Source organism: Emys orbicularis, chromosome 3, assembly GCF_028017835.1.
Source record: "Emys orbicularis isolate rEmyOrb1 chromosome 3, rEmyOrb1.hap1, whole genome shotgun sequence".
In the NCBI taxonomy this organism is placed as follows: Eukaryota; Metazoa; Chordata; order Testudines; family Emydidae; genus Emys; species Emys orbicularis.
This window is the reverse complement of record NC_088685.1, coordinates 76,593,764-76,606,574: the sequence shown is the minus strand read 5'-3', so window position 1 is coordinate 76,606,574 and position 12,811 is coordinate 76,593,764. Positions and strand designations below refer to the sequence as shown.

General features: G+C 39.4%; 1 protein-coding gene across 1 annotated transcript in view; it reads left to right on the top strand.

Annotated features, from left to right (window-relative positions):
- The window catches only part of MMS22L (MMS22 like, DNA repair protein), a 144,313-nt gene that overhangs the window by 64,028 nt on the left and 67,474 nt on the right, over positions 1 to 12,811 (top strand). The gene's annotated exons all lie outside the window — the stretch shown is intronic.

The following is a 12,811-nucleotide window of genomic DNA, read 5'->3' as shown; positions in this document are numbered from 1 at the left end:
GCATCCCAAGCCAGGGGAAAAAATTCATAGAGAAGGGTTGCAGACCAACCTGGATGAGCAAGCATCTCAACCAGGTGATTAAGAGAAAGCAGAAGGCCTACAAGGAATGGAAGATGGGATAGATCAGCAAGGAAAACTACCTCTTGGAGGTGAGAAGGTGTAAGGATTAAGTGAGAACTGCCAAAAGTCAAGCAGAGTTGGACCTTGCAAAGGGAATTTCTATAGGGAAAGGTTCTATAGTCAGATAAACAAAAAAGAAAACAAGGAAAGAAGAAGTGGGACCACTAACCACTGAGGGTGGGGTAGAGTTTAAAGATAATCTAGGCATGGCCTAACACCTAAACAAATACTTTGCCTCCATTTTTAATCAGGCTAATGAGCTTAGAGGTAGTGGCAGGGTGGCTAATGGGAATGAGGATATGGAGGTAAAAATGACCACATCTGAGGTGAAAGTCAAACTCAAACAGCTTAATGGGACTAAATTGGGAGGTCCAGATAATCTCCATCCAAGAATATTAAAGGAACTGACACATGAAATTGCAAGCTTAATAGCAAGGATTTTTAATGAATCTGTAAATTCGGAGGTTGCACCCTGTGACTGGAGAATTGCTAATATAGTTCCTATTTTTAAGGAAGGGGAAAAAAGGGATCCCGGAAACTATGGGCATGTTAGTTTCACCTCAACTGTATGCAAAGTCTTGGAATAAATTTTGAAAGAGAAAGTAGTTAAGGACATAGAGGTGAGCAATAATTGAGGTAAAATACAACATGGTTTTACAACAGGTAGATGGTGCCAGACCAGCTTGATCTCCTTCTTTGAGAAGACAACTGATTTTTTTTTTTTTTTTTTTAGAGAAAGGAAACGCAGCAGATCTAATCTACTTGGATTTCAGTAAGGCATTTGATACGGTTCGACATGGGAAATTATTAGTTAAATTGGAGAAGATGGGGATTACTATGAGAATTGAAAGGTAGATAAGGAACTGGTTAAAGGGGAGACTACACCGGGTCATACTGAGAGGTGAACTGTCAGGCTGGAGGGAGGTTACTAATGGAGTTCCTCAGGGATCGATCTTGGGATCAATCTTATTTAACATTTTTATTACCAACATTGGCACAAAAAGTTGGGAGTATGTTAATAAAATTTGTGGATGACACAAAGTTTGGTCATATTGCCGATACAGAGGAGGACCGGAATATCATACAAGATGATCTGGATGATCTTGTAAACTGGAGTAGTAGGAAAGGTATGAAATTTAATATTGCAAAATGCAAGGTCATGCATTTAGGGCCTAACAACAAGATTTTTTGCTATAAGCTGGGAACATATGAGTTGGAAGTGACAAAGGAAGAGAAAGACCTGGGTGTATTTGTTGATAACAGGATGACTATGAGCCACCAATGTGATGCGGCTGTGAAAAAGGCTAATGCAGTCATAGGATGCATCAGGAGAGGTATTTCCAGTAGAGACAGGGAAGTGTTAGTACCATTATACAAGGCACTGGTGAGACCTCATCTGGAATACTTTGTGCAATTCTGGTCTCCCATGTTTAAGAAAGATGAATTTAAACTGTTACAGGTGCTGAGAAGGGCTACTAGGATGATCCAAGGAATGGAAAACCTACTTTATGAGAGGAGATTCAAAGAGCTTGGCTTGTTTAGCATAACCTGCAGTTATCCCTACTAATCCATCCCTCCTGGGAGCACTGGGAGCTTTCCAAAGCCATCAAACAGCAAAGCAGACAAACTGAAAACCAGAATCTCCTCAGCTGTGGGGAACAATCCTGACCTGGCAGAGGGGAGGTGGAAAATGTGACCAAAGATGATTGCTCTCTATAAATACATCAGAGGGATAAATACCAGGGAGGGAGAGAAATTATTTAAGTTAAGCACCAATGTCAACACAAGAACAAATGGATATAAATGGGCCATCAACAAATTTAGGCTTGAAATTCAGATGATGGTTTCTAACTATCAGAGGAGTGAAATTGTGGAACAGCCTTCCAAGGGGAGCAGTGGGAGCACAAAACCTAACTGGTTTCAAGACTGAGCTAGATAAGTTTATGGAGGGGATGGTACGATGAGTCTGCCTGCAGTGGCATTTGGCCGATCTGCAACTGCTAAATAGCAAATATCTCCAATGGCTGGTGATGGGACACTAGTTGGGGAGGGCTCCTGACAATACAGAAAATTCTTTCCCACATGTTTGGCTGGTGGGTCTTGCCCACATGCTCAGGGTCTAACTGATCACCATATTTGGGGTTGGGAAGGAATTTTCCCCCGGGTCAGATTGGCATAGACCCCTGGGCAGTTTTCACCTTCCTCTACAGCATGGGGCACAGGTCACTTGACGGTTTAAATTAGTGTTAATGGTGGATTCTCTGGAACTTGAAGGTTTTAAATCATGATTTGAGGACTTCGGTAACTCAGCCAGAGGTTAGGGGTCTATTACAAGACTGGGTGGGTGAGGTTCTGTGGCCTGCAATGTGCAAGAGGTCATACTAGATGATTGTGATGGTCCCTGCTGGCCTTAAAGTCTATGAGTCTATAATGTATTCACTTCTCTGTAAAACAGAACAAAACTGAAGAGGTGGCTCTGCAGGATTGTGAATTACATATTAAATTCTGAATTTCAATCCACAAATCTCTCTGTTTAGAAAATCTTTCTCTGCTGTTTCAATCCTGAGGTGCGAGATCCCAGATATCTCTCTTTGCTATGAATTGATGCCACTGTAGGCCAAATTATTTATTTTCCATTTTCTTGGACAGCATTGTGAGCAAAACTGAAGTTCTCTGGGTTTTGGCCTCTTTTAAAATTGTAATCAGTATTCAATTAGTAACATTTAATTATATATTGCACACTCTGCTCTAATTTTCCGGTCATATTTTTTCACCTACGCATTCATGCAACAGTGCACCAGGTAAGTACCTAGTTAGAAATAAAACACAGAAAATGGAGGCAAGAAGTGTCTGATGGAAAGAAGGAAATCCTATTTTATCACTAAACAATCAATTTTGCTTTGATTTATTGGTGTAGTTTCCAACATCCAAATTGCCCTTCCTGCAATAAACATTTATGTCTACTAATTCACTTTGGAGGTAGTCCTGCAGTTTAAAGCCAAAACTGCTTTAGAAGGGCTGAAAAAACATTTCCCCCATAATTCCACTGCAAGCCATAATAAGACAGTTATTGATCTGCCACTACATGAGACCTTTGAGGTTGAGATTTGTGGAGGAGGGGCAGTGAGAAATGCACATTATGAATAGTGAGAAAAAATTGACCTGCATGTAAGATCTCTGTTTAGCTGGGGTACTTTGTTACTGTCTAGATAGTTTGCCTGCAGCTGTCAATAGCTTATAAATCCAAAGTCAACTGCTTTTCAGGCAGCCTTTGAAAAAAGATAAAGTGCAGCTGATTTATTAGAAAGGTTTTCTCATTTCTGTTCAACTGAGTTTATATATTGGAATACATTAGAGACTTCAAAAATATTGTGTATATTAACCAAAAGAGAAAACTACCCTCTGTGAGGAAGGTGAACCTCTTACTCCCACTTTGCCTTGGCCAGTCTGGCAATGGGAGAAAATCCTTCCCAGTCCCCGAGAAAGGAGTGGCTAGTGCAGTGCCCCCAGCGGATCCTGACCAAACTTGGTCTTTCACCAGGCCATTTCCAAGGCTGGGAGGGTGGGTGCTGCTCCACTTGGTCTGGATATGAGAGAGGGCTTTTCCCTCATGGCTTACCCCCATACCTACTCTCCCCACCCTTCTAGTCAGGTCACTTGGGGAGATGCGTCCTCTACCTCTTAAAGAGGTATAGCCCTTCCCCTGGCAAGCCAGACAACTGCCTCCATGCTTAAGGTGTGGAACGGTCATTCTTCAGGCAATCTTATGGAAATCATTGGAGTACTTGAGGAATAAGGTACTTCTCAACATAAGAAAGGGTATCAGTGTCTTGCCCCCAGTCCTCCTGTGCTTCAGTTTCTCCATATGTAAAATGGGGTTGATGATACCTACTTAGCTACTTTAATGTTTGCAAATCATTTTGATATCCTCAGGTGGAAGGTGCAAGAGAAATGTAAAATATTGATGGAGCTTCTCTCCTATGCTAATGGGTGCCCTAAAAATAAATAAGGTAGATTAACACCCTTCCATTCATGGAAGGAAAATAACATTAAAAACTAAATGGTAATTACTTAGCCCAGTCTGAATACTATACCACTATATTTCTTTGCATCTGTGTGCCAAGCAGAGGTTAACCAGATTGATGATACTCATTCTTGGCTGCATCTCTGACTTTGAAAAGAATGAAATGACTCACCATAGCAATCGCTCCTGTTTTAAAATCCAGGTGGGAATAAGATAGTAGACCTTGCATAAATGTATTTTTTCTGTACACTGTACTGTGTAATAGTTTTATAACTGTATGACAGAGAATTTACAGGTAGGAAGGAAGTGAGATCACTGATTAAAGAGAGAAGCGGCTCCCTCTAGGCTGTTAGGAAATAATAACTTCATATGCCACTTTCTGCTAACCCAAGATGATGGCTCACAGGAGCATTCTTTATTGCTGATTAAGTAGCATTATGAAAATAGTGACTTGGTTATGTTAAGCAAATGCCTCACTATTTAAAGCTTAGAATGTCAAATAGATTTAGCAATCCCCTTTAACTTATCTCATTGCATTTCTGGAATCACATTTCTGGTTTCCCAATTACTTTTATTTGAGGTTATTGTAAAACTGGCAATCTTTCATTTGCAGAGTGGGGTGTAGCCAAAAGTTGTGCTTTAATTATAGCCATTCATGCTGCTGTGGTAAGGGGCTGTCAGCATTTCCATTATAAACCTTTATTTTCAAGGGTTTGTATCATAGCTATGGAAATTTCCTCTAGGCTAAACCTTGTATACAAGGTCCTGTAAGAGTGCTCATTTTCTTTTTTTCTTAAATAGGAGTTGGAAAGCAGATACTCCTTTTTTGCACTACTGCCTCTAATCTTTTTTTTTTTTAAATTGAAGCTTTTCAGGCTTTTCCATATTGTGCTGTCCACTAGAAAAGTAATAGGAACACTAGAGTTTCCTGTCTATCTGTGGAAGATAGTATTAAAGTGGCAGGCTCTTCCACATAATTCAATATTTTCTTCTTCTATCTTTTTTTGGGTTTAAGAATATTAAATATTATGAGTAGTGTGTGTGTGGAGGGGGATTGGCTATGTTTTTGTTAGTAATTAATTTTTGATCAGTGGTGATTAGGATGCCCAAGCAGAATACTTGTTAGTACAGCACCTAGCACAAAGGGGTCCTGGTCCATGAGTGCATCTCACAGAACAAGAACTTGGTATTGATTGTGAGGTGGGATTGTGAGGCTGTAATTAATATAGGTTAAAAAAAAAAAAGTAGAGTACGTTAAATTAAAAATGTGCTGATGAAGTCTTCTTGTATTTATTTGGGGTATTCCATACCTAACACAAACTTTAGAGAGACAAGGTTGGTGAGGTAATATCTCCTATTGGACCAGCTTCTGTTGGTGAAAGAGACATGCTTTTGAGATTCACAGAGCTCTTCTTCAGGTCACAAACCTTTTCCCTTTTTTTCCCACAACACTGTCAACCTGTTTAAACCCCGCCAAAATATCCTTTTTCCTATAATAATAATAATAAAAAAGTAAATCCCATGCAGCATGCATATTTATATTCATAATGGTGCCCACCAGCTCAACACATCCAAGTGCCCTGCATCATTTAAAAAAAAAAAAAAAAAAAAATTAACGAGGAAATAGTCTTTAAAACAGGATCTGACAGAATTCCATTCTCTGCTGTTAAAATAAAGAACAGGGTGAGTTAGAGGCCTAAAACTTACTGAACTTGTGCTCTGGTGTCCATGCACAAGGAACACATTCTGGTGGCAGAAGCCCTCCACTGACATATGTAGTAGAAGAATTTTAAATATTTTAAAATTTCTTTATTTGATAAAATTTCATCTCCTTGGTCAAAATGCATCACTTTAGGGTCAGCATTGTATTCTCATTATCTCATCTTTGTGTTTTACTTTGTGCCTCATGTAACAACTGAGATGTGTGTTTATGATACAACAGTGCTTGTCCTATCGTAATACAAATGCTGAATTCTAATATTCTTTGCTTAGAATAAGAGACTGTTGCTACTGATTCCCAAGGTAGACTTGAGAATAATCACCAACCAAATAAAATAATATGTAATCCACATGATTCTTTATAATTTTACATGATTTGAAAATGTGTGTGCCAATTTCTAGTGCTCTGGTATGGTGGCAGGAATCAGAAATGTTACAGAAAATCTCAGTGCACAAATTTCATAGGCTAGTTTAGTATGGCACTGTAACCTCTTGCACATATATGTACAGTTGTCCCGTTGCCACAACTATTTGGTGTCACTCGTAGATGCCGTATAACCTGTGTAAACTTGAATCACAATTTCCACTAACCTCTCACAAGACAGGTTTTCGTTTGCATGGCTTTGGACTGGAGGGCAGCCAATATTCCCATTGGCAACACCACTTCCCAGGCTAGTGCCACCTGTTTTTCAGGCAGCACTGGGCCCTTATAGGATGGAGGATTGAGACTTTCACCACCACAGCCATCCCCTGCCCAGCAGACTTTTGTCTGTTGTGGGACCGGTAACCTGGTTTATACCATAAAAAGCTAGCTTAAACTGGGATGAATCTTGGCCTGTATATTATTAAGGAGACAGGGTAAAAATAGAATGCTGTCATCATGGCAACTTGACGATGCACAAGATTAGAAACTTTGGCTCCCATTTTACCTTAGACCATATACTGATCCCATTGTCACCATCCTCCTTTGTTCTGTCCATTCTTTTTTTGTCTCTGTCCGTATGTGTTTGTGTGTGTGTGTGTGTGTGTGTGTGTGTGTGTGTGTGTGTATGTATGTATGTATGTGTATTCTCTCCCCCACCCTCCTACTCTCCCCTGCTTCTCTTCCTAATAGCTCTGATACTCCCCTCCTTTCCCACACTCATTAGAAGGCTGCATTATGCTGAGAGTGCCTGCTGCCACACAAAGCAGTACTAAAATATGGAACCAGAGAAGTGCAGGGTGGAGGAACTGCTGCCTGAGTCTGCAGCCCTGTACAGATGAAATGCTTATGCAGCCACCTTCATTGTGTGCCACAACAGGAGCAGGAAGGGGAGGTGGGTGGCTTTCAAGGAGTCATGTGCTGTTTTGCTAGCCATGAGTCATCACTTTTGCTCCCTTTGAGTTTGTGTGTGGGTTGATCTGGGTCCTGTGACTTAACCTACCCACATTGAACTCTCTGCCTGGGTCCCCCTGTGCTAGTAGGAAAAACTCTGAGGTAGAGGATAACAAAACAAACTAGTGTGATCCAACAGAATATGGAAAAATGGTGGAGAGATTTACATTGTAACGTACGATTTTGTTTTTGGGATATCAGTATTTTTTGGAGGTTTAAGCCAAATTCTGACTATTTTTTTTAAAAAAAGGTGTGTGGGGAAAAAATGGTGCATACAGATCAAGTAATTCATAGAATATCAAGATTGGAAGGGACCTCAGGAGGTCATCTAGTCCAATCCCCTGCTCAAAGCAGGACCAATCCCCAGACAGATTTTTGTCCCAGAGCCCTAAGTGGCCCCCTCAAGGATTGAACTCACAACCCTGAGTTTAGCAGGCCAATGCGCAAACCACTGAACTATCCCTCCCTCACATTGTATGTACACATTTCTGCATGTATGCAAAAAAGCAGGTCTCTGGTATGAGCCTTTGTTACTTCCTTCAGAATGTAAGCCCTAAAAGTTATTTGAACTTGAGAGAAAGGGCTAACCTTGTGATTAAAGCACAGGATTGGAATGCAGGAGACGTGGGGTCAGCGTCCAGCTCTGCCAAACATCCTGTGTGACCTTGAAGAAATCATTTTAATACCTCTCTGTGCCTCCGTTACCTATGTGGAAAATGGAAATAGCAATCCTTCCTTGGTCTGTCATGCTTTTTAGAGTGTAAACTCTTTGGGGCAAAGGCTGCCCTTTACAGTGTGTTTGTATAGTGCACGTAGCACAACGGGCCCACGATATCAGATGTGCTACTGCAATACATAACAATAACCAACTGGTGTATGACTGCAGGTGTGTAGTTTGTAGACACAAATGATGATGAAGCCACACAGCAGAACTGAGGGTATGAAAGGTAATGTTCTTATTCTTTTATTAACTTTGCCAGTGGCTTAAAAAAAATCCTAGTGTTTCTGCAGTTAACTGATTGTAGTCATTCAAATCTCAGTTTTTTTTATTAACTTACAAGAAAGAAAGTTCAGTGACTAAATGCCTCAGAGCACTGGGATTGAACAAGTTTATATTTTGGAAATCAGAGCATGTCTAAAAGGTGTGTTGTTTCTAAATCGTTTCTAATAAATGTTTAGCAGATTGCTCTGGAAACACTGGGTGTAGGTAAGTTATCCATAGCTAATTTCAATGTCAGTATGCTACTTCAAGGCGTGGCTCTGGTTATTAAAAATGAATTTCATTTCTCACTCTTTTTGCTTTGCCTGGGCTTGAAGTCGTTTCAGGTGTTTTATGTGTGAGTTATTATGAGTGAAACATTTTGACTCCAAAATAAAATTGCATACTTAGATCTGCCCTCTTGTGTTGTGCTCCTCAAAGATAACTCTGGCGCAAGCTGAAGTTTTGATTGAATGTCTAGCTCTCAGAGTAATTATACAAATGAATGAAATAAGGTACAGAATATAATGTTGCTTAAGAGATTCATATAGTGCATTGCAGCTATATACCCACTGTTTGGTATATGGAAAATCCTTGTTTTTAACTCTTGTTTTATCTAGCTTTGCTTTAGGATCTCATAAGTATTTATTTCCAATATTTAGCATCCATCTTCTGAATGAGTAGATGAAGATCACGAGAGAGCTACTGCTTAAAATCAAGTTCATATTAGCTAGCTTTTAGTGCAGTAATGGAAGAGCATCTTCCTTGGAATTATTTTTAAAATAAACTGAAAAGACTGCTGGGGTCAGAGAATCTGTTAGAGTTGCTTTTCCCAGCTGCTGATTGTTGATAGCCAAGTAATGCCAATGATGTTAAATATTTGAAGTGAAGGAAAATCAGATGTATTGTCTAACATTAATTATGAAAATATGCTTCTCTTTACCAAGTGCTACAAATTCAAAAAGCCTTCATCCGATCCATTCACTTTCTCTAGTAAAAACTAATTCACAGAAGCTTGTGTGTAGCCTACATGTCAGCAATACAAGACTTACTGTAGTGAAAGAACAAAATCCAGCAAATACATTTTCTTTAAAAAAACAAACAAACAAACAAACAAACCCTCAAAACATGCAAAATCATTTTCTGGTGCCCTGAGCATCTGCTGCTTAGGACCCAATAGTTGTTTAGAAAAGTATGTATTCCTTGGAGAACATCAATGCAGATTTATTTTCTGGTTGAAGCGTTTCACTTTTGAACCTGTATTTTCCACAAATGAACTTTTCTTTGTCTTCTCCCTTTTTCATTCTTTGCAGGTGGTATGGAAAAAAGCTTCTTTTTTTTTTGTTTTTTTAAAGATTCTTTTTTGTTGGGGTTGTTAAACAAAGAACTATTTTTGCTAATAAAAATATTAAATGCAAGTAGCATTTAAATCTCTTAATTTTGATTGTTTCTTCTTTACCTTACAAGATATATATTTCTTCTCTCTTTAGGATATCTCTTGTCAGATTTAAGGCTTATTTAAAATGAAAAGAAAGCTGAAGCAATTTTCTTTATTCCATTTCAGTCTCCTAAGGCCTATTTCCCCCTGGTGAGCTCATAGCAACAGGGGGGTTTAAGGGAATTCAGCTTTCTGCAAATTAATGTCTCACATCATGAAAATTCAGGACTTTTTTTTTTATATCTTGAAAAGTAATACAGTGAGTGCGAGTATTATTTCTTGCCAGCGGGTGGAAGATGAATGATTTTGTCACAGTTTTACTGCTTGATGAGCAGTGTCCTGAGGGTCAGGCTTAAGTCTGTGTCACTATGCTGCTCATTACTCTTGAGCTAAATAAGGGCTGATTGGATCTAAATTGCCTAGCACATGGGCCACAGATGAGCTCAGTGAGTAGGGGATGACCTGCTATTCAGGCTGGGAGTAACCCTGGTGTGCAAATGCTGCATTAGAACACCGTGGGAGAATGAGAGGCTACCGACCGCTGCCAGCAAAAGAAATCGAAATGTAAAAACTCTTTGATGCTGCAATGTTAGAATTTGAAATGTAGGAAGTGACAGGTTGATGGTACTTATCAGCTTTGGCTGGATTAGAGAACAGTGTCATCTTGCTTATATAATGACAGAAGAATGAACTACTCTGCAGTGCAGAGCCACTGCTGCCAGAATCAATGCTGCCTTCTACTGGTAGTTTTGATAGAGGGTTAGAAGAAGAGTTGAAAAGCCGTGAAGATATTCCTAAACTTTTTAACATCCCAAAATAGGAAGGGGGTATGTATACTCATGTGTGGATGTGTGTATTCATGTATGTAACAAAGATTTGATAGATAAAATAGTGAACACTTATTTTTGGACACCAACTCTCAAGTTCTGTAACTTGAGAATACACACATCTACAGCACTGAGCTTTACCCTTCACTTGCTATAAAATACTTCCCTCATATTCTTTTCTGCACCCCCTCCTCCCCCCCAATCTCTTTGGAAGGATGTCATCTCTGGAGAGAAATACTAATTTGCATCTGCATGTTTAAAGAAAACTTGACCTTTTAAAGAGTAGAAAAATCTGCACAAATACAAAAGAGCAAATGAACTTGCTTGTCTGTTAATAGAGGAAAAGTGACTAGCAGGCAAACAACCCACAAAGAGAGCTGAGTGAAACAAGGGTTTTGACTTCACACAATTGTGAATGATTGTCAATGGTTCAATAAGGATTTTTTTTCCTCGCATTGTTTTTTTGGAGATTAGTTAGAGGAGGATGCAAACTTGTCTTTCCACTTCCTTCATTTTCTGCCAATCTGTACCAGCATCAGTTACTTAAAACCCTGTTACTTAAAACTGGCATTGACCTCCCTCACCTCTAACTCCTATGACAAAAGCTGCCTTACTCAGAAAAGTAATTTGGTTGGATCATGAAACCTGTGGACTAGATGATGTGAAGCAGAAATCTGAATGAAATCTCTCTCTTCATATATGTACTGCTTATATGTATGCTACCTGTGGATATACCTTCTGGCTTTCCTCCCTTGGGATGCTGCTGCTTGCATTGAAATATCCTCTGAAGAGTTCTGGGACATTAAGCAGCTTGCAGCATTGGTCTATTAATTTCTGTTCACCTTAAATAATAATAATCAGAAAAACAAAAACTAGTGCCAGAAGCCTAGCATGCATGAGCAAACCTACAACAAACCAGTGTGAGTCCATGGGTTTGAGAGGGAAAATTGTGATAAGGAACCATTTAACTTGAAGCTTCTGAGCTACGTGAAAACTAGGGCTATCAAGTGATTAAAAAAAATAATGGCGCTGTTAAACAACAATAGAATACCATTAATTTTAAATATTTGTGGATGTTTACTACATTTTCAAATATAGTAATTTAAATTATAACACAATACAAAGTGTACAGTGCTCACTTTATTTTTTATTACAAATATTTGTGCTGTAAAAAAAATTTTTTTTTTCAATTCATCTCATACAAGTACTGTAGTGCAATCTCTTTATCATGAAAGTTGAACTTACACATGTAGAATTATCTGTAAAAAAACAAAAAAAACAAAAAACCTCATTCAAAAATAAAACAGTGTAAAACTTTAGAGCCTACGAGTCCACTCAGTCCTACTTCTTGGTTACAATTTGCAGGAGATAATGCTGCCTGCTTCTTGTTTACAATGTCACCTGAAAGTGAGAGCAGACATTCACATGACACTGTTGTAGCTGGCGTTGCAAGATATTTATGTGCCAGATGCGCTAAAGATTCATATGTCCCTTTATGCTTCAGCCACCATTCCAGAGGACTTGCATCCATGCTGATGATGAGTTCTGCTCGATAACAATCCAAAGCAGTGCGGACTGATGCATGTTCATTTTTATCATCTGACTCAGATGCCACCAGCAGAAGGTTGATTTTCTTTTTTGATGGTTTGGGTTCTGTAGTTTCCGCATCAGAGTGTTGCTCTTTTAAGACTTTTAAAAGCATGCTCCACACCTCGTCCCTCTCAAATTTTGGACGGTACACCAGATTCTTAAACCTTGGGTCGAGTGCTATAGCTATTTTTAGAAATCTCGCATCAGTACCTTCTTTGCGTTTTGTCAAATCTGCTGTTAAAGTGTTCTTAAAATGAACATGTGCTGGGTCATCATCTGAGATTGCATAACATGAAATATATGCAGAATGCAGGTAAAACAGAGCAGGACACATACAATTCTCCCCCCAAGGAGTACAGTCACAAATGTAATTGACGCATTATTTTTTTAATGAGCATCATCAGCATGGAAGCATGTCCTCTGGAATGGTGGCCGAAGCATGAAGGGGCATACCAATGTTTAGCATATCTGGTATGTAAATACCTTGCAACGCCGGCTACAAAAGTCCTGTGCGAATGCCTGTTCTCACTTTCAGGTGACATTGTAAATAAGAAGCAGACCGCAGTATCTCCTGTCAATGTAAACAAACTTGTTTGTCTTAGCGATTGGCAGAATAAGAAGTACATAAGAACATAAGAAAGGCCGTACCGGGTCAGACCAAAGGTCCATCTAGCCCAGTATCCTGTCTACCGACAGTGGCCAATGCCAGGTGCCCCAGAGGGAGTGAACCTAACAGGCA